Below are 22,575 nucleotides of genomic sequence, written 5' to 3'. Positions count from 1 at the left end.
AGACAGTCCAAGTGGCGGTCCTCCTGGCCACAGCAACAGCAGCAGCCCCCTCAGCTAGGATCCAAAAGCAGAACAACCATTTGTATGGGGACACAGCCCCTTCTTATACAGTAAAATCCTTTGTGTGTAGGTGCAGGGTGGGGGGAAACCAGTCGCAGTTGGTTTTGGAGCACCCTTGATAGTTCAACCACCCCTTTCATTCACTAGCAGGGCTAGAGTCATCAGTCGCACCACAGGGGGCGGAGCCAGCATTGTGTGGGGAAAACCCAGCCTCATTCAGGACACAGGTGCACTCCTCCCCAGCCATCAACATGCTAATATCACACTCACCACCGGGCAGACCCATCCAGTCTTCCTGGAGCCAGGCTCACCAGCCAGCTCCAGCCAATCACACGCCAGGCATATTTTACACTAATATGCCAACTCCTAGAAGTGGCACTTCTGCACAAGACACACTCATGCCACATACATCATTGCGAAGCACTCATTCTCACGAGTTCGCACATACCAAATTCGAGTCTGCGCTCCCCACGTATCAGGAACTACCAGGGACACAGGCATTCCCCATGCATTCCTATGGGAGGGCAGGCCTGCCTAACTACATGCACGCACTTTATCTGGGACACAGGGAAAAAGTGCGCAGAGACCAAAATATCACTAACACAGATCACAGATTAAAAGCAAAAAGATTAGAGGTGAACCTGCCATAAGGGCCAAGTCCAACAGTGACAAATGCAAAAACAACAATTGATGGACAGAATGCAGAACAATGTCATACATTCACTCCAGTACAGAGATCTGGGCCTAAATCCATCGTTTTTTTTGCACTCCACACCACCCTAGTTCAGACATGGCCATATGCAAATCAGCCTTGACCCTGTGCCTCATGCGAACAGTCCAACCCGAACTGCCAAGCCATGTCTTTCCTGGACCGGAGTCAAGCATCCTAGGACCGGTTTCTGGCTATCAGCCGTCTTCAACCAGGATAGCTTGACTCCAGTGGTGTGGAGACCATGGGACTCACGTCTGAGCATACCCATCCCACTCGGGTGACAAATGCTAAAACAACAATTGATGGACAGAATGCAGAACAATGTCATACATTCACCCCAGTACAGAGATCTGGGCATAAATCCATCGTTTTTTTGCACTCCACACCACCCCAGTTCAGACATGGCCATATGCAAATCATCCTTCCCTGTGCCTCATGGGAACAGTCCAGCCCGAACTGCTAAGCCATGTCTTTCCTGGACCGGAATCAAGCATCCTAGGACCGGTTTCTGGCTATCAGCCGTCTTCAGCCAGGATAGCTTGACTCTAGTGGTGTGGAGTGCATGGGACTCACGTCTGAGCATACCCATCCCACTCGGGGTTGCAAATTCAAATACAACAATTGATGGACAGAATGCAGAACAATGTCATACATTCACCCCAGTACAGAGATCTGGGCCTAAATCCATCGTTTTTTTGCACTCCACACCACCCCAGTTCAGACATGGCCATATGCAAATCAGCCTTGACCCTAAGCATTGGCCACTGCATTCCACTCTACTCTGCGCCATTCAACTCTACTCTGCACCACTCAACTCTACATCACTGCACTTTATAACACTTTACTCCAAACTAATGCACTCTATGCCACTGCACTCTATGCCAATCTACTCTGCGCCACTGGACTCTACATCACTATACTCTACTATGCAACACTTTACACCACTGCACTCTATGCCATTGTACTCTACATCACTCTATTCTACTCTGCACCACTGTTGTCTACGCTACTGCTCTCTACACCACTCTGCAAGACTCTATGCCACTGCACTCCACGCCAATCCACTCTAGGCTACTTTACTATACACCACTGCACTCTACGCCACTGCACTCTGCGCCAAATACACTACGCAACTGCATTCTTCACCAATCTAGTCTGCACCACTGCGCTATACACCACTGTACTCTACTCTGCAACACTCTACTCTATGCCCCTGCACTCTACACCACCCTACTCTACACAATGCCCTCTATGCGACTCTACTCTACACCACTGCACTCTATAGCACTCTACTTTGAAACACTGCACTCTCCAACACTGAACTCTTCAGCACTCTACTCTGCACCACTGTACTCTACTCTGCATTGCTCTACTTTCCGCCACTTTACTGTACTCTACACCAATGCACTCTATGCCACTCTAATCTACTGTGTAGCACTGCACTCTATGGTAATACACTCTATGCCACGCCACTACGCCTCTCTACTCTACTGTGCACCATTCTGCTCTATACCATTTCACTCTATCCCACTCTACTATGCATTCTTTGCCATTGAACTCTATACCTCTCCTGTGTAGGCCATTCCACTCCACTCTATGACCCCCCCACTCTATGCCACTCTAGTATGAAACACTGCACTCTATGCCAATACACTCTACTCTACTACACTATGCAACTATACTCTACCATGCATCACTCCACACCATATCACTCACTCTACTCTTAAACAATCTACTCCACTCCATTGCACTATATGCCATTGCATTCTATGCCACTCTGTGCCACTGCAGTCTATGCCACTCTACTCTATGTTACTACTCTTTATGCCTCTGCACTCCACGCTGCACCACTCTACTCTGTCAGCGCCCTCTATGCCATTATACTTTAAACCACTGCACTCTAAGCCTATGCACTCTATGCCAACTACTCTTAATCACTGCACTCTGCGCCACTATATTCTACTCTGCAAAACTCTACGCCACTGCACGCTATGCCACTCTGTTCTACTTTTCACCACTATACTCTACGTCACTAACTTTCCACCATTGTACTCTGTATCACTCTACTCTGCACTACTCTACTCTGTGCCACTGCACTCTATGCCACTCTACTCTGCAAGACTACACTCTCAGCCACTCTACATCACTGCACTCTACTCTAAGTTTACACCATCGTGCTTTACATCACTGCACTCTATGCCAGTCTATTCTACTCTGCACCACACTGCATCACTGCACTCTACTCTGCACAACTGCGCTCTACGCCACTTCATTGTATGCCACTTCACTCTATGCCTCTCTACTCTACACTTCTCTACTCTATGCCAAGGAACTCTACCCTACACTACTATACTATGCACCACTGCACTCTTTGCCAGTGCACTCTACACCACTCCGCTCTGTGCCACTCCAATCTATGCCACCTTACTCTGAAAAACTGCACTCTATGCCACTGCACTTTATGTCAATGCACTTTACTCTTTACTACTCCACTCTACACCGGTGCACTCCGTGCCAATCCACTCTATGCCACTCTAATGTACTCTGCACTGTATGCTACTCTACTATATGCCACTCTACTCTACCAGGAACCAGTCCACTCTACAATGAAACCATCTGCTCTATGCACTGCACTCAGCACCACCGCATTCAGTGCCACTGCACTCCACTGTATTCTGCACCTCTCAACTCTACTCTACATCACTGCACTTTACTCAAAACGAATGCACTCTACGCCTTTCACTCTATGCCAATCTACTCTGCATCACTACACTCTATTCTACTATACTATGCAACACTTTACACCAATGCACTCTACGCCATTGTAGTTTACTCTATTCCACTCGGCACCACTGTACTCTATGCCACTACTCTCTACACCACTATGCACCACTCTATGCCACTGCACTCCATGCCAGAGCACTCAATGCCACTCTACTACACACCACTGCACTCTACGTCACTACACTCTGCGCCATTCTGCGCCAATGCACTACACTCTGCATCACTTCACTCTACACCGCTCTACTCTACCATGCACCACTTCTCTCTGCACCACTTCACACAATTTCACTCCACAACTCTCTACTCTACAACACTGCACTCTCTGTCACTGAACTCTACTTCACACTGTTCTGCACCACTGTACTCTACTCTGCACCACTCTACTCTACGCCACTCTATGCCAATGCACTGAACGCTGCTCTACTCTGCATCGCTTCACACTCGCCACTGCACTCTAAGCCAATCCACACTAATCTACTTTGTACCACTGCACTCTACGACACTGCTCTCTTCTACACTTCACTCTATGTCAGTGCACTCCACTCAGGAACAATCTGCTCTACAGCACGCTGTTCCATTCCACTCTACACCATTGAAATCTATTCTGTGCCATTCCACTCTATGTCACTCTATTCTACTCTGCTGCACTCTACGCCAATGCAGCCTACACCACTATACTCCAAACCAAAACACTACCCCACTGCACTCTTCACCAATCTAGACTGCACCACTGCACCATAGACAACTATAATCTACTCTGCAACACCCTACTCTATGCACTCTACGATAACACACTATCTATGCCATGTCACTACGCCTCTCTACCCTACTATGCACCACTCAACTCTATGCATTTCACTTTATCCCACTCTACTATGCACCACTGCATCCTTCACCGCTGCACTGTATACCACTTCTGTGTATGCCATTCCACTTTACTCTATGACCCCTCCACTCTATACCACTCTACTCTGAGACACTGCACTCTATGGCAATGCACTCTACACCACTAGTCTATGCTACTGCACTCTACCCTGCAACATTCCACGCCACATCACCCTATTCTGAAACTACACTGTACAACACTCTGTGCCACTCCACTCTATGCCACTCTACTCTATGCCACTGCACTCCACGCTGCACCACTCTACTCACTATATACTACTCTGCAATACTCTACGCCACTGCACGCTGTGCCATTCTAATCTACTTAGCACCACTATCCCATATGTCACTATTCTCCACCACTGTACTCTGCACCACTCTAATATGCACCACTGCACTCTACATCACTCTACACCACGGCGCTCTATATTACTGCACTCTATGCCACTCTATTCTACTCTACACCACTGTACTCTACGCCACTGCACCATTCTACTCTGCACCATGCTACTTTATGCCATTGCATTCTACACCATTGGACTCTACTCTGCACCTCTGAACTCAATACCAATGATCTCTTTGCCACTACACACTGTATCACTCTATGCCACTCAAATGTATTCAGCACCACTGCACTCTAGACCTCTCTACTCTACGCCACTCTACTCTGCAGTTCTGCACTGTACCATGCACCATTCCACTCTACCCAGAACCACTACAATCTACGCCACTACAATCTACCGTGCCCCACTCTCCTCTACGTCATTGCACCCTGCGCTAATGCACTCTAAACCACTTTACTCAAAACTAATGCACTCTATGCAACTGCACTCTACGCCAATCTACTTTGCACCACTGTACTTGACGTCACCTCACTCTAGGCTACGCTACTCCACTCTACAGCACTACACTCTACGATACTTCACTCCAACATGCTCTACTCCATTAAACTCTACTCCAGTCTATAACACCCTGCTTCACTCTATGCCACTCCACAACCCTCTACTCTACTGTACAACACTCAATTCCACTCTACAACACTACTCCTCTCGATGACACTATGTGCAACTCGTTCTATGCCACTTTACTGCACTCTATTCTATGACACACTACTCCACTCTAATCCACTCCACTCCCTTCTATGCCACTCCAATCTACTCTACGCCATTCAACTCCACAACTCTCTGCTCCACTGTATACCATTCCACTCTCCTACACTACCCCACTCTATGACATTCCATTCAACGACAATCTATTCCGTTCTACGCTACTCTACTCTACAACACTCTACTCCACTCTATGCAGCACCCTACGACACGCCGCTCTACTCTAATCACTCCACAACACTCTATGCCACTCTCACACTCCACTCTACTCTATACCTCTCTACGCTCTTTCGCTCCATTCAACTTCACTCCACGTCACTGAACTCTCCTGCACTATATGCCAGTCCATGATACTCCACTTTACAACACTCCACACCACTCTCCTTTACCCTACTAACATTTTGCCATGCTGAACAGCAGCCACACTGGTGTACAACATGGCTAAAGCATATTGGCAAAGCCGATAGCTCTTGCATATGCGAGACCTATTAACTTTGCTAATGCTTGTTTCTGCTGTGGTCTCTTCTTTTGTCTGTGTCCACCAACAGGAAAACTGCTTAGATGTTGACAGTGGCATGCCTGAGCCCTAAGATGCACATGACAACCAGTAGCGCACATTGTGTGGACAGAGTGGTGGGTGGAGAATGGACGGACGAGACAAATAACTTTTCTTAAAAACACTTACCTGCCGCATTGTGCTCCCAGGCACAGGCTACCAGAGTCCACTGCGGCCAATCATGATGCCGCTTTCATGCTACTGAAAACAGCATCAGGATTGGCCTGAGCACCAATGATTTGCACTCCCAGTCAGCATGGGAGCCTGTGCCTGCTCTCTCCAACCTGGCAACGCAGCTCGGGTTGGAGAGAGCTTTAGTGTCAATGACTGTTTAGCAATCCTGAGACAGCCGGACAAACCTTCATGCGCACTGAATAGCAGTGCAACCACTCCTCCGCCAGCCTGCCATTCCCACGGGCCCCGCCCCACAAGCCTCGGCTCTGAGAGCAAAAAGAAAATGAAAATAAATAAGGGTTTATTATTGTTTTCTTTTTCATTTTTTTGGCCGCTGGCAGGAGGCGCGATGCTCCTGTGCCATAGCGGAGGAGCTGCCACTGCACACAACGTCATAACCAGATCCCACTTTCCACATATTGCTTCCTTGCCAAGTGCTTCTCTGGAAAGAAGACGGTGCGGATTTCTGAACTGCTGCGTGCTCTGTAATTCTGACCGCCATAAACTAGCGAAAGTGTGTACATTCGTTTTTGGTCACTCTTCTGGGACCTAATCAGAGGAACATAGCTGCCAAGGGTTCATTGTACATATGTGTGACATTTCAGAGTTTTTATTGTGATTATGTATGATATTTCAGTGACCCCTAGGGGCGTGGGGTGGAGAGGGGAAAGCAACACGGAGACGATAAAGGAGAAGCATGGGAGGAAATTGAAGTGAACCCACACAACCACAAATGTAGAGACAGATGTGATTTATTAACCATCAGTCACAACAGCTCCCAGGAAACTGTCAAACATTAGAATACAGAGCAGGTCTTCACATGAAGATTCTGTAACCATAGTAATGTCATGACATAATGAAGTAATACATCATTGTAGACATAGAAAACAGATGTTAGATTACTACAATATCTCCCTTCCTTAACAGAATAAAATAACACAAAGTATTATATAGCACCATTGCAACAATAAGGGAAAAATGCAAGAAAAGATATAAAGAAATATGAAAAATAGCCAAAACAGAAAGGAAGAAATAACTAATTTGTAAAACATAAACATGAAAAAGAAATAGCTTCACCTCTTAAGAAGACTCAATGCAAAATTACATTTCAAGATAAAGAATTAAATTGAAAATCATTTCATTTCCTAAGTTAAAGCATTACATTTCCAACCTTGACCTTTCATCACGTTGTACTACTGTCCTTAACTATATTCATTTATAAATCCATACGTTTTGTAGGAACCCTAATCCTACTACCCCTCCTTGGAGGAACATAAAGCAATTTTGAGTCATTTCCTCCCGCATTACCAACCTCTGTTTTTTCCTCGTTTCTTCCACAACCCATCTGATATACAACCTTCTGTGGAAGTTTATATACACGAGCCAGATTCCACCAGTTTTTGCCATTAATCCTAACAGCAAATTTTGTAACTGCATCCACTTGAACAAGAGAGCCAAATTTTGATAACCCTTTAGGAACATTGTGTGGTGACTTGATTTTTATCCAATCACCTACCCTTATTTTAGACACAAAGCCCCTCTCACCATCTTTAATATCCTGCCCTCCAGCCAACTTTTCCACATTTTCAACAGATTGAGATTGACTTCTTCTCAAATCACAGTCATGCATCATTTTGTTCTGCACATGTGAACCCCATCTTCTCATCCAAGCAGGACATAATTGGAAAGAAGCCTCCCTTCCTCTTAATAGTCTAAACGGACTTGAACCAGTAACCGTATTGGGAGTTGTTCTGTGTGCCCATAACATACTTTGGACAGCCTCCTTGATATTCAAATTAGAAGACACAGCCCATTGGATGCACTCAACCAAAATACGGTTATTCCTCTCAATGAAACCATTTGCCTGAGGATGATAAAGAGCCACCCTCTTTTGAACAATCCCCGATTGAGATAAGAAATCAGTCATTTCCTTTGAAGTAAACTGTACTCCATTATCCGAAATAATCTCTTTCGGGAAACCCTCCCTGGCAAATAAGCTCTGAAAGAATTTAATAACTTCACTTGAATTAGGATCTGTCATGAAATGAACCTCCCACCATTTGCTATAGTAATCTGCGACAACCAAAGCAAACTTACACTTGTTGGGCAAAATGTTGAATGGACCAACAAAATCCACAGCCAATTTCAACCATGGACCATCCGGCAAAACAACCTGTTGAATTGGAGGAGTCTTAATCTTGACAACCTTGTCACTTGAATTACAGATCACACAATACTCCACCACAGAAGTGATCTGTTGATCCATGGAGGGCCACCAATAAAAATGTCTTATTTTTTTTTTTTGTATTGGTCTGCCCCATGTGTCCATCATGTCCAAAGTTAATTATTGACGACCTTAATTTCTGTGGTGGTACAAATTTCTCGCCCCTCATGATCATACTCCCACCTTCAATGGTTAACTCATCCCCAATTTTCGCAAAAGGTTGAAATTCCTTTTCCAACAGTTTCTCTTTTGGCCAACCTGTAACAATGTAGTGCTTAAGCCTCCTCAAGACATTATCTTTCTCCATGGCTGCAAACCATTCATTCTCCGAAAAACACCCAACCAAACATGCATCCACAGCAGCAATCAAACAATCCTCCTCAATGTTTTCCCTGAAATCATTCTTAGACATAGCTAAAGGAAATCTTGACAAGAAATCTGCGCGGGTATTCTTCCCACCTGGGATATGTGCAACTTGAAAACTGTATTGTAACAGTTTGCTACTAAGTCTAGCTATCCGTGGTGTATGATCTTTCACCACCTTCCCTTGCAGAATTGGAATCAATGGCTTATGATCTGTGAGAAGATTAAAGTTCCTGCCCCACAGAAAACATTTAAACCTTTCTATTGCCCAACAACATGCTAACAGTTCTCTCTCAATCACTGAGTAATTCTTCTCACTAGGTCTTAAAGCTCGTGACGCAAACCCAACCGTAAATTCCTTCCCTTCCTTTTCCTGTGAAATCATCCCACCTAACCCATACAAACTTGCATCCACTGACACAGTACACTTAGTATTAGGGTCAAATGGTGTCAAAATCTCACATGATCCAAGCTCTTTCTTCAGATTTATAAATTCTTGTTCACAAGTTTCATCCCATTTGAAGATAACCCTTTTCTTGAGAAGATCTCTCATGTGTACTGTCTTCATTGAAAAATTGGGAATAAACTTTGAATAAAACTCAGACATTCCTAAAAATGAGGAAACCATATCTTTTGTCGTTGGACTAGGAGCGTCTACTATTGCTTTTATCAACCCTTCTCTAGGTACAATACCTTCTCCTGAAATCTGATGTCCCAAATACTCAATAGACTGCACACCAAAAATGCATTTCAATTTATTTGCCACAATGCCATTTTCACCCAGCCTTTCCAAAACTTTAAACACATTGCGATCATGTTGAATTTTAGACTTGCCAGCAACGAAAATGTCGTCTTGATAAACAACCGTCTCACCTAGACCTTGTAACACCTTCTCCATAACACGTTGAAAGACTGAAGCCGCACTGGCTAACCCAAAGGGCATCCTCCTAAATTGAAATGTGCCTATAGGAGACACAAACGCAGTGATGTGTTTGCAAGAAGGATCTAACTGCACCTGGTGATACGCCGAAGCTAGGTCAATTTTTGTAAAGTATCTAGCCCCTGCAAACTTAGCCAGAATGTCATCAATGCGTGGCAAAGGATGAGAGTCAATCCAAATTTCACTATTAACGCTGCGAAGATCGATGCAGACTCTCAAACTACCATTAGGTTTGCGTCTGACGACCAAGGGAGACAACCAAAGAGACGACTCTATTGCCTCAATAGCTCCTGAATCACACATCTTCCTCAGCTCATTAGCCAAATCATCCCTAACACTGTGAGGTACTGTACGTAATTTATGTTTGACAGGAATTGCATCATCTTTCAACCTTATCAAATGTTTGAAACCTGTAATGCAACCTAAATAGTCACCAAAAACTTTTGGAAACTTATCAAACCATGAAGTAGACAAGTCCTCTAGTTCCAAATCTTCTACAACTGACACCTGTTCTTTCGTACCAGGTCTAAGCTCCATCTTAAATAAACCTTGGTGATACCAACCAAGGATATTAAGTCCTTTTTTTGCCACATAAACTTTACCCTCTATTGTTCTTCCTTTGAACATTAAGATAGCTTCAAAGAAACCTGAAAGCTCAATACGCCTACCCTTGTATGACACCGGTCTTCTGTCTGGTAGATTGAGTGACCTCCCTTTCCATGTCCTCTCAAATAACTCATCAGTTATCATCGTGATGCGCGCTCCTGAATCAACCAACAGATCTAATGGTTTTCCATCCACCAACACCTCCACAATAGGGTCCTCACAATCTTCACTTTCATCCTTCACCACCACCACTAGATCAGATAAAGAGCTCACAACCTCTGCATCACCTTCCTCTTCTTTAGAACTCTCTCTATAAACAGAATTTACACTATTCTTTGAAATGCAAACTTTCGCAAAATGTCCTTGCTTACCACATTTATGGCAATTCGCATACCTAGCCGGACACATTTTCGCATTAGGAAAGTGTTCCGCAAACCCACACTTTGAGCACACATTCCGTTGTCTGTTTTTACCCTGAAAAGATTGTGTTCCTTTTGAGTCACTACTAACCTTATTGTCCACCTTAAAAGCCACTTTTGCCTGGCTTTTTATGTTTTTCACACCACTGGACTCCTTTACAACACTAACAGATTCTCTCTCAGGTCTCAACTCTTTACGCTCTTTTTGTGAGAGCTCAATACTTTTTACAATTGAAATAGTCTCATCTAACGACGGATTCTTAAGTGTTAACAGTTTTTCTTGAACTTTCCCACAATTAGTATGAACCACAATTTGATCCCTTATTAACTGTTCCGTGAATTGTTCAAACACACATTCAGACGCTAGAATTCTTAAAGCCGCTACATAAGCAATAATGCTTTCATTTTCTTCTTGTTTCCTAGTGAAAAACGTATGCCTTGCTACTACCAAACTACTTTCTACATCAAACTGCTTCTGTAAACTTCTTACTACTTTTTGAAATTCATCTAATTCCTCTCCTGCCTCTCCTAATTGTATTACAGGTAAATGTTCAAGAACAGCCTGCCCTTCAAAACCTAAATTATGCTCCAAAATGAAACATTTCCTTTGCGCACTAAATCTGCTTCCACCAATAACCCCAAGATACTTTTCAAATGCCCTAAACCATACCTTCCATTTTACAGGCGGGTCACCTGGGAGCTGTAAGAATGGGGGTGGTGCTTGTACATTCTGCATTTTGCTAATAACGTTTTAAAATGAAGCAGAACAAAAACTAGAAGCAGAAATAGATTAAAAAGATAAATTCAAACAGAAGTTACTTTCCACACTGACTAAAATTCTAAATTATATTTTCCCTGACTGTGCTATTAGTTGTTAAACTATACTGCAACTAACTGGATTCTTTGATTTTTTTTTAAAAGAAATCAGATCAACGCTCGCTATTCAGAATGAAAATTATAAGCTGAGAAGATAAACACACGCTTTAAATTGCAGTAAAAAATGCTACTTGAAACGACAGGTTAATATTGTCAATACTTTTCCCCACCAGTTGTTTCCTCGACTGTTCTATTCCAGGTTAGCAAAATAGCCTTTTAAAATGTTAAGAAAAGAACTTTTAAGTAGAATGCCCCCTCCGAATCCAGTAGAAGGCGCCCTAGTCCATGAAAAGCTTGCCTTTAATGTCACATTGCTGTTAAATGTGAAAATACAGCGTTTTCTGCCAACCTTCAAAACTTGTTACTTTGCTCTTCCCTACGTCCAAAAACCACAGAGGTTTAAAGTTTACCTCAAACTGACACTCCCATGACGATTTCTTAGCACATTAAATGCGTGTTGTCTTTCACAGAAAGATGCCAATATTCCTCCGTGAGAACTGGATCGTCTGTCTCCAGTTGCTAGGCAACACAAACAAGGAAGTCGAGTGACGTATTTGGAACGCCCCCTTCCCTTCAGTCTTCCTTCGTGGCCTCAGATCGCCTCAGAGTGACGCAGTGTTCTTCACCAATACTGCAAGAACATTCCAAGACGTCATCAGATGCCTCATTACCACCGGACCGAGCAGAGCTCCAACTCGTGGAAAAACCGTTACTGCTAACAGGCCTGTCCACCAGCTTTTAACATTTTTCTCAGCAACAGGCTTCCTTAAATTACGCGCTAAGCATGTAAACTTTTAATATTACACATTTTCCAAGTGTTATCAGTTGGAAAGGCACAAAATATTCAAAGTTGAATTCCTTAACATAAACGATGGTTATTCTTCGTGCTGATCTCTTAAGTTGTACTGTTTTAAACTTATTAGAGGCACAAAAAGAGTTGTTTTTTCCTCAAACCTTCCTTTATATAAACATCAAAAACAGGTTTACTCATAGTTCTTTTCCCTGCTTTCTGCTTGTCCTTTAGTTTACATGCGCAGCGTAATTTAAATGTTTACCATGTCAGCAATGCTGCTTTTAAACCACAGGTTTCCAGCCTTTCACTGCTACTGAAGCTTGTTTCAATCCTCTTGTACCGTGTTCCTGGTTTACGCTGAGATCCTTGATCCCATCAGCGTTAAAGTTGAAATATTCAAATTTTAAAATATTTCCCTTCCAAATCCAGTCTAATGACAGTCCAGTTGAATGAACACACACGTGGGCTAAGTGACCAATGGTTCATCCTCGTCGCCAATTTGAAGTGAACCCACACAACCACAAATGTAGAGACAGATGTGATTTATTAACCATCAGTCACAACAGCTCCCAGGAAACTGTCAAACATTAGAATACAGAGCAGGTCTTCACATGAAGATTCTGTAACCATAGTAATGTCATGACATAATGAAGTAATACATCATTGTAGACATAGAAAACAGATGTTAGATTACTACAGAAATGCAATGGTATCTCAATGGCAGCGCGAGCAGTGAACATACATTAATCAATTGTCCTTCGTCCATGCGCTTAGTCGAAACAGGAAGTGGTGTATGGCATGAGCTGGGCAATCAGGAGGAAGCAATGAAGAGGGACACTGGAGCCTATAAATGGGAAGCAAAGTGCGGGTTCCAAGCCCTTTATAGCAAACAATGCCTTTCACAAGCGCATGCCAGTATGTACTGCGAGACTGAATGCACCTGGCAATGAAAGTCCCAAAGCCCCAGCACAGGTGATTAGGAGAAGTAGTTGGGGTGGAGACAATCTAGCTTTGATGTCCTCAATGCAGACTGGGTGGTGCTAGGGATGGACGGGGGCAGCAGCCTCCTAAGAAACATTTTGGGCATCTGCTCTTATATTCTTTTTTACAAATTGAGCACTGATTCCCTCTAATCCTCCTAGTTTGCCCACAGAACTCAAGGCTGGACGGCTGATATATCTGTGTGGTAAAGTTATCTATCGCAGGGGCCTTACTTTTGTACAAATGAGGAGGGTGCTGCATTACATCCCCAGGATTTCTACAGGCTGGACATAAAGGGAAATGAGCACACACCAAAATACTTTCTCATATAACATTTGCTTGCCACCGCATTGAAAGTGATGATTGTAGCAACTACTGTCATACATGCACATATTTTAAAAGATTGGAAAGCCATTCATGTCAAAACTACAGCTCCCCATACAGGACACCAACTGTGCTTCGAGCTCCCTCAACCCCGATGGCAGGAGGCGCAGTAGTGATAACCCCCATAAAAGCAGTATGGTACATAGCGGTCCGCGCGTACTGCTGTATATACTTTCTGATGGTCGATATCGAGCAAGCATTCGACTCGGTGGAGTGGGAATATGTCTGGTCGGTTCTTCAAAGACTGGTAGTGGGGCGGGGGTTCTTCAAAGGGGTCCAACTGCTGTATAACAACCCAGTAGCCCGCATTCGGCTTTGAGGAATGGTGTTGGGGCTGTTTGCACTGGCACAAGGTACCCAACGGGGTTGCCCCTTGTCGCTGCTCCTCTTCATGGCGCCAATGGATCCCCTGGCGGCAGCTCTGAGTGAGAAGATGGGGCATTTTCTTTGGGCAACACCACTCACATAGTCTCTTTATATGCTGATAATACATTGGTACACATACGGTAACCAGCCAGGGAGGTATCGGTGCTTCTCACATAGTTGGAGAAATTTGGGGCAGTATACGGACTCCGTATAAAACAGGAAAAATCCAGTCTGATTCCTGTTGGGAGACTAGCAAGAAGGTCAAAAGACAAACCACCAGAGGTGGGCCTCCCGTGGGTGAGTGACGGAACGAAATACTTAGGAATTCACCTGATTCACACTGCCCCTTCCTACTAGAAGAATGAAATAGGGAAAGTAGTGGAGGATACAAGTGGCTCCATAAGACTTTGTAAGGACCTACCTCTGTCCCTAATGGGGCGAGTAGCAATCATAAAAATTATTATTTTATCCCGATGCCTCTACGCCATTCAGCACTCCCTGTACGCGATCCCCAGACAGTATTTTTCAACACTGGATAGCCTGCTGGTGGAACTCCGATGGGGAACAAGCGTAAACGAATACGGTTGATAAGACTTCAACGAAAATGGGAAGATGAAGGTTTAGAGGTACCTCCATTAGGGGTGCATTAAATAGCCACATGCAGTCCACTGGTTGGATGCAAATGATAATTGGGAGAAGCAACTCTTGGCTGGCACGTATGGTGATCATTCCCTGCCGGAACTTCTAATGCTTGGTGCTGGAATTCCCAAGACTTAATCATACATCATACAGCATGTGGCTAAGGTGTGGGAGGCCGCAGTCAGGAGGGTGATAGGCATGTGCCCTGTGCCCCTGACATGCTGCTATGGGTGGTGAAACCCTTCAAATGTATAGCGGACTATATGTCAATTAGGAAGTGGAAGGACGGAGGGTCAGGGAAAGGCGGGCAGACATCGGCCCTGCCGCAGGTATGGTGGGGCGCACCGTCCCCCACCCGCTAACCTCTCTAGCTGTTGGGCGCGCCCCCATCGCGTCAACATGTCGCGGCGGGCGTACCTCAACGTAGATTGGACCCCGGGTCCCGGAGTGACCCGGAAGTGATGGATTAACTTCCGGGTCACTATGGAACAAAGGCCAGGCCGGTTAGATCCGGCCTGGCCGAGGAGGGGTTAAAAGGCAGTGGAGCGCGGGAGTCTGCATCTCTGACTCCGCGCGCCACGGCCTGCACCTCCAGCCTCTAGGAGGCTGTAATTATTTTTCCCCACCCACCATCCCCTGAAGCAGATGATTGTTATTGGGTGTTATGAAGGTTTTCACAGTTTTGTTACAGATGTTTAGAGATGACAAGAGTGTCTGACTAATACGTTTTTGTTCCTTAGAACTTTATCCTGTTTACAGGTCATCAATCATCGTATTTATTGCTATTCCTTGGTCAGGCGGTAAGTTCATGATTGGTGAGCAGTTAATTCAAGGTCCTTAGAGGGCGGCGCCATTCTTGAATGGGGTCGCCCAAAGGGTGGGACAAGTGGTATCTCCTAGAACTCCAGGGGCAGTTACAGCCTGTTGGCTACATGGGTGCAGGGGAGGGGAGAGTCATGCTTTCTCTAGGCTGGTTGGCCACCCCGCACGTGCACAATGACGCCAGTAAACGGCGCAGAGATGCAAGGGCCCCCTTTAATGAAGTTAATAGGGTGTACGGGGGTAACCGGGGGGCGGAAGTACCCTCACGGTAAGCGGGCCCTCTGTGCATGCGTATTTCGACGGAAGGGCATGGTTAATAGGGCGTATGGGGGTAACCGGTGGGAGAAGTACCCTCACGGTAAACGGGCCCTCTGCGCATGCGCACTCCGACAGGAGGGCGTGGTTTTAGTGATAAGGATCTGGCACCAGTTAGTGACCTTGCCGTAGGCCCAAATATGATACGCCGAAAAGAAATATTGTATAATGTGATTGATATGTTAGAGTTGGATAGGAAATACCTTGTACTAGAAGTATGTTAAGGTTAGCCATCTGATATCTGTATATATCAATTGTAATTGAATGTCATGGAACGTTTTCTGCGTAATTGTGTAAATATTGTTTATTTCAATTTTTGATTTATTTGCATGTTTTAATAAATATGGCCGGGGGTGGTAAGACCCCCCGCCTCCAAAGAAATCCTCTCATGTCCTGGTTAATAATGTTTGTTAACGTAAAGGGGCGGGGGGTTCTCTGGCAGTCCCTGGCCATACTCATGATGGGAGACCTTTATGGCAACAGACAGTTTGTACCGCGGGAGGCAGCGGAAGCCGCATTTGGCCTGGGAACATGGCTGTTCCTGCAATATGGAAAGATTTCAGCGGTTGCCCAAGAACTATGGCACTCCTTCCCTGAAGGGCCCCCTAGTACCTCGGTGTTAACAGTGTTATTATACACAGTGCAGGCAGGGCACAAGTTGTAAAAAAAGAAGTGGGGGGACGCTGTCACCGGAAGTGACGTCACAACAGGAAGTGACATCACAAAAGGTGCCGAGCTCCTCGTCCCAGAGAGGCCAAAGAGTGAAGTCCAGCTGTTTGGCATGGGGGAACGGCACCCCCCCTGGTAAAATAAGTGGGGGTGACGCCGTCCACCCGCGTGGTTCCCCAACTCGGGCCCTGGGTGCAGGGATGACGTCTAATTTCCCACATCTACAGAGCACTCCGCGCCGATCTCTCTTGGGGGACCCTCCCGGTGCAGACAAGGTGGAGGAACTCATTTTACAGCGAGAGCGGTCGAACATTCATGAAGGCGCCCGGGAGGTGAGGTGTAATGCGAAATTTAACCTATACAATGAAGTGGGGTACATCATGCATATCTAAGCCCGCAGACTAAGTAAAATGTACCCGGACCGCTCAAGCACATGCCCCCGATGAGGGGAGACAAAGGCACATTTCTTACACATGTGCCTTTCGACATGCCTGGCACCAACACAATATTTGGAGAGTACACTGGGGCAACTACATATGGCATCAGGATGGGTAATCCCCAGGGAAATACGGTCAGTGCTGTTCGGACTGCTACCCACTCCCAAGACTAGGAAACTAAGTAGACGGTTTGTCATTCTGGGGTTAGTACTAGCAGAGAGGCGTGTTGCAATCGCATGGTTGAGTCAGTTCCCACAAAACCCCCACCCCGCCGAGAACGGATGTGTGGTTGCAGGACATGTGTGAATGAGTGACTGCGGAACTGATTCGTATGAAGCAGGACCGAAGGGATGAAAAGCTTGAAGGCGATACCCAAGCATGGGCAGCCATGATAGCGGACTTGAGAGGGCCGCCAACCTTGGATACAGAGTAGGGTTGATGCAGCGGCAGGGAACATGGCTGGTCTCTGAAACCACTGATGGGGGAAAGCGAATAGGAGGGGAGCTAGATAACAAATCTCTAAGATAATTAAAACCTCTTAAGACACGGACACTGACAAATGGAAAACACGGCACGGGAAGAGAGGGGCGTTATCATTGTTTCGTTGGCATTGAAATCACGGCATGGAACCTGACAAGGTGATCCCACCAAGAGTGGACATGGATGCACATGGATTATATAGATGCGGTAGACAATGGGAGGGTTGGGAAACAGAGGTCAACGCAATATTAATCCTGATGCTGTATTTTGCTTATATGAATTAAAAACGCCAACAAAGTTGTTTTAAAAAATATGATTTCTTTGAGAGCACAATACTTAAACCAACAATAGGCAATAACCAATGGATTAACCCCTAACCTTGAGCTTTTGTAGTGTACAACTCACCACAAACGCTTCAGAATACCATCACAGGTAGTAAGTGCTACATAAATGCATTTACAACAGAATAAAATGTTAGTGGTCCCTCTAAAACTAGCCCTACCTTTTAACAATGGCCTAGCCACTACCCTTATTCTCTATCTGTGCCCTTTGCCCTGCCCCCACAACCGCTGGTGAACGGCTCCACCTCCAAAAACACTGCATGCACTGACGTTGATGTATGTGTCGGAGTACTGGCATTATAAAAAAGTGAAACCTATTGGTTTTGTCAATACCTGCTTTTCTGCGACAATACTGAATTAATTGAAGCTGATGCAAGTGCATGATTATTAGACACAGAGACGATAGTTTTTTCAGTTTATTCTTAACAATGTTAAAAGTTAAACTCCACGCCCCAGAATGCAATACGAAGTTGCCAAAACAGCTGAAGCTGTCAAAACACGTAATGCGGACACGTGGCAGGCAGGTCTGTGGGTTCATTCCATCGTTCAAGTGTTGCTTGGGACAAAGCTGCGGTGCGGTCACAAGTGATTAGGGGGCAGGGGCTACGTGCCAACATAAAAGGAAACATATAGTCTGCAGGTGACGCTCACCATCTGACTCTAGTAGGAGGAACTTTGCCTTCCAGCCTATTGTGCGCTCACGTGATTTGCAAAGCCCAGCACTTCCAGGTGGGGGAAAGTGCAGCGTAGTGCTTTCATCATATCATATCATATCATATCATATCATATCATATCATATCATATCATATCATATCATATAGCATACCATATCAGAGTAGTGTTACTGGCGTGCAGCACTCATAAAATGCAGAAAATAACAACGCACCTTTGCATGTGCTTTGCAGAGTGCTTCCCTGGGGATCAGACACACCACATTTCCAAACGGTATGTTTATGTAATTCTCACTTCACCCTGAACTAAGGGAATAAAGAAAAGAAAGTTTATATGCATGAACACCTGATCACTGCTTTGGGCCTGCTCTGAGGCAGAGAGGGGTTGTGCAATTGTCTCAATGAGATGTGCTCCATTCACCTCACACATCTTAACTTGCAAATAATTCTGAAGTCCTCCAACAGGCTCAAGTTTTCTAACGTGAATAAACCAAAATGGTGAACCTGCTCTTGAAGTAATCTGCAAATCATCCTTAGCTCACCAGAAACCATTTCATCTTGTTTATGCTTCAAATCCTCAGGAAAAATCTCCCCCATTTTCAAGTTTTCTTTAAATCATCAGGAGGTGCCCCGGGAAGTTCAGGTATTGATAGACCAACAAGAAACATAAGGACATATTTACAAACCTGTGTCGCTCTTGCACCAAGCAAGAGCGATGCAACTTCAAAATGAGATTTATGTAGCCACACGATGCCACCATGCGTGGCCCTGAGTGACTTCATAAATCGAGTAATGCAGAGCAGCGCAAAGGGAGACGTTTCCATGGGCGTTGCATGGGTGTTCCCACGGAACATCCATAGATTTTGATGCAGTCCCAGATTTTACAGAAGTGACATACCTGGGAATGCGTCAAACGCTAATGCCCCCCAGGTGAGGTGTAACGAAGCGAAATAACATTATTTCTCCTCGTGTTGTTGTTCTTTCTATGTGTGCTGCATTCTGCATCACACATGAAATGAGGAAAAAGTTTAAGAGGGTTGTTTTTGTGCAAGAAGGTGCTTCTTCCTGCACAAAAACAATCCTCCTTTCAACGGAGGCACGGATGCATCATGGTGCCTGGGTGCCTGCTCTGGTAGAAGGCAGACAAAATTGCACCAGGGCAGGAGACAAGGCAGGAATGTGCTGTATTGACTCAAATATGGCGCTTTACTGTCTTTTCCCTGTAACGCAGTGCAGAGCAGCACAGTGACTTTCTGGGCAGCACTGCATGACCTGGCCACAAATAGGGCCCTAACTTTCTTCCTATTCTGAAAGTGCACCAGGGGTTGTATTACAAGTGATGTCTACAATAAGGTGCGGTTTTAACTGGGTGTGCTGTGTGCAGACTGGAACAGTGTACCTTCAGTGGGGGCTGCTAGCAGGGAAAGTGGTGAGGCAGGGCTGGGAATAATAATCAACAAAAATTAGAGAAAACGTACCTGCCGCCAGCCACCTCACTGCTCTTCAGCTCCTGATGCACAGGCTCCAAGACTCCTCAGGGCCAATCTCGACACTGCTGTCATGCTGGTATTGCCCAGCATGAGAGATGCACCGGGATTGGGAGCAGGCTGCTTTTACTCTCCAACAGGGACTGGTCTCCATGCAAAAGCCTGGAGATATCTAAGTGCGCATGTTGGTTTGGTCGTCCTAAGACAGCCAGCCAAACCGACATACGCATCACTGCTCATGCTGCTGTCAGAGGAAGGGCCCACCCTGAAGACTCAGCTCTGGCTCGGTCATGTAAAGTAAAATGATAATAAAGCAGATTTATTAATTGCTTTATTATAATTTCTATTTTCTATTCTATCATAATTGTGCTGACTGTTCTCCTTTAGCGTGCAGTACTATATTATTTTATAAAATGTATAACTCTTGAAATCATCTTTGAAAGAAAAATGTAAGCATGTAAGCTGCTCTCTGTGACGAAAAGCAATGCCGGCTCTCGAAGGAAGTGGGGAGCCGGCTGGAACCGTGGGGGCCTTGGGGCTCCTCCCATGATCCCCAACGTTATCTTTGAGCCCCGAGGGATGGGCTCCTCAGGATTATAAAAATTTATTGATAGAGGCTATTTTTTTATGGTAAACGCCATACATGTTTTCATCTGCTGGCTCCAGCAGTGGGGCGATGCTCCTTCACTATAACGGAGGAGCTGCTCCTGTGTGCCTTATTGCAATTAATGCTCCTTGCAGAGTGCAGTCACAGACTTCCACCCGCACTTTGAACAGCACATTAGTGAAAGGCAGATTGGTTATTTGAAGCCGCAGGCTATATTTCACAGCAGGCTGATCCCACCTCAGGGACGTTCAGGGAGGTCCTTGGGATTCCTGAGAGTGTGCCACCTTTTTAGGTTTTGCCTGGCGAAAGCTGCGCTCTGCGCAGCTTTTTCACGCAGGCGAAAACCTAATGAGAACTGTAGTGTGGGTTTGGGTCGGCCCTCGTCATTTATTGGCTAGCTCCATAAATGGAGCATAGCCATTGGACGATGGGCCTGTCCGTCAATGCCGGACCAGATTCGGGGGCGTTCCCGAGATTCTTTGGCTTTTGCCGACGTTACCAAAAAGCCGGGAACGCCCCCGAATCTGGTCCGGCATTGCCGGCACTTCTGCGTCTCTCCTCCCCCTTTCCCGCCTCCTCCCGCTTGTTTCCTGATGCTGGCCTCGCAATGGCGCTGCGTCTCTCCTCCCCCTTTCCCGCCCCCTCCCGCTTGTTTCCTGATGCCCGCCTTCCTTGTCTGTGCTCGGGTTCCTGATGCTGGCCTCGCAATGGCGCTGCGTCTCTCCTCCCCCTTTCCCGCCCCCTCCCGCTTGTTTCCTGATGCCCGCCTTCCTTGTCTGAGCTCGGGTTCCTGATGCTGGCCTCACAATGGCGCTGCGTCTCTCCTCCCCCTTTCCCGCCCCCTCCCGCTTGTTTCCTGATGCCCGCCTTCCTTGTCTGTGCTCGGGTTCCTGATGCTGGCCTCGCAATGGCGCTGCGTCTCTCCTCCCCCTTTCCCGCCCCCTCCCGCTTGTTTCCTGATGCCCGCCTTCCTTGTCTGAGCTCGGGTTCCTGATGCTGGCCTCACAATGGCGCTGCGTCTCTCCTCCCCCTTTCCCGCCCTCTCCCGCTTGTTTCCTGATGCCCGCCTTCCTTGTCTGTGCTCGGGTTACTTTGGATGCGGAGTTAGAAAACCTGCTATTTTTTTATGCCGGCTGAAACATGTGGCTTGGGGCACAGCGCAGCAACACATGGAGGTTGGGGGCAAACAATGAAGCAACAAGTTGGAGGGCACGTGGGAAGGGGCGCAAAAGCAACTGAAAAGGAGCTGAAGGGAATGCAACACAGCGAGCGAGTGTGATGAAACCAAAGGAGAGAAGACCGCCGAGCACAACAGCAGGATGTGGGGAGAAGCAGTCGGGAAACGGAGAGAAACATGGAGTGCAGGGTGAGAGACCTACATGACTTAGGCGGCTTAAACATGCACTCTAGTGGGATACTCGACCTAAAAATGTGGGGTTAGTCTGGCTTTTGGACTGTGATCCCATCAATGGGAATTAACTCGATAAAGCGTGTGACAAACGCCAAATGTGGGTTAGTTGACCAGTATGCTGGCCAGCATAATACAGTAAGGGCCATGCAAGTCAGAACCAGGTAACGTGACCGGTGTGAGGCTTTCACCAAGGAAGGGCAGCACGGGGGCTCACAGTGATGACTGGGCCTAATTCATAAACCTTTCTCTGCTGCATGTGTAACTTTAAAATGAGACTTCCAGTCATAAATTTACTGACCATTGTGTTTACCCCTTTGAAAAACTTCACAAGTCGCTGGTATTTTACGCAATAGTAAATCTAGAGCAGGCGAGCAAAAAAATGTACTTTTCCCCAAAAAAGTGTTTTTTGTAAGTGCTGATAAAAACATCAAGGTTGTAACATGTTAGCTTTCCCAAACATTTTAAGT

At 45.9% G+C, this 22,575-nt stretch overlaps 1 protein-coding gene across 2 annotated transcripts in view; it reads right to left on the bottom strand.

Annotated features, from left to right (window-relative positions):
* The window catches only part of LOC147730473 (interferon-inducible GTPase 5-like), a 153,224-nt gene extending 141,005 nt beyond the window's left edge, over window positions 1-12,219 (bottom strand). Inside the window, exon 1 of one of the 2 annotated variants that reach the window (XM_086955285.1) lies at window positions 12,116-12,219. The gene's annotated coding sequence lies outside the window, so the exon portion shown is untranslated. The remainder of the gene's footprint in view (window positions 1-12,115) is intronic. The other variant, XM_086955283.1, reaches the window with a different exon arrangement.
* Window positions 12,220-22,575: the final 10,356 nt, after the last annotated feature.

This window comes from Lissotriton vulgaris, chromosome 2_1 (genome assembly GCF_964263255.1).
Source record: "Lissotriton vulgaris chromosome 2_1, aLisVul1.2, whole genome shotgun sequence".
Taxonomy (NCBI): domain Eukaryota; kingdom Metazoa; phylum Chordata; class Amphibia; order Caudata; family Salamandridae; genus Lissotriton; species Lissotriton vulgaris.
This window is presented reverse-complemented; position numbering and strand designations above follow the sequence as displayed.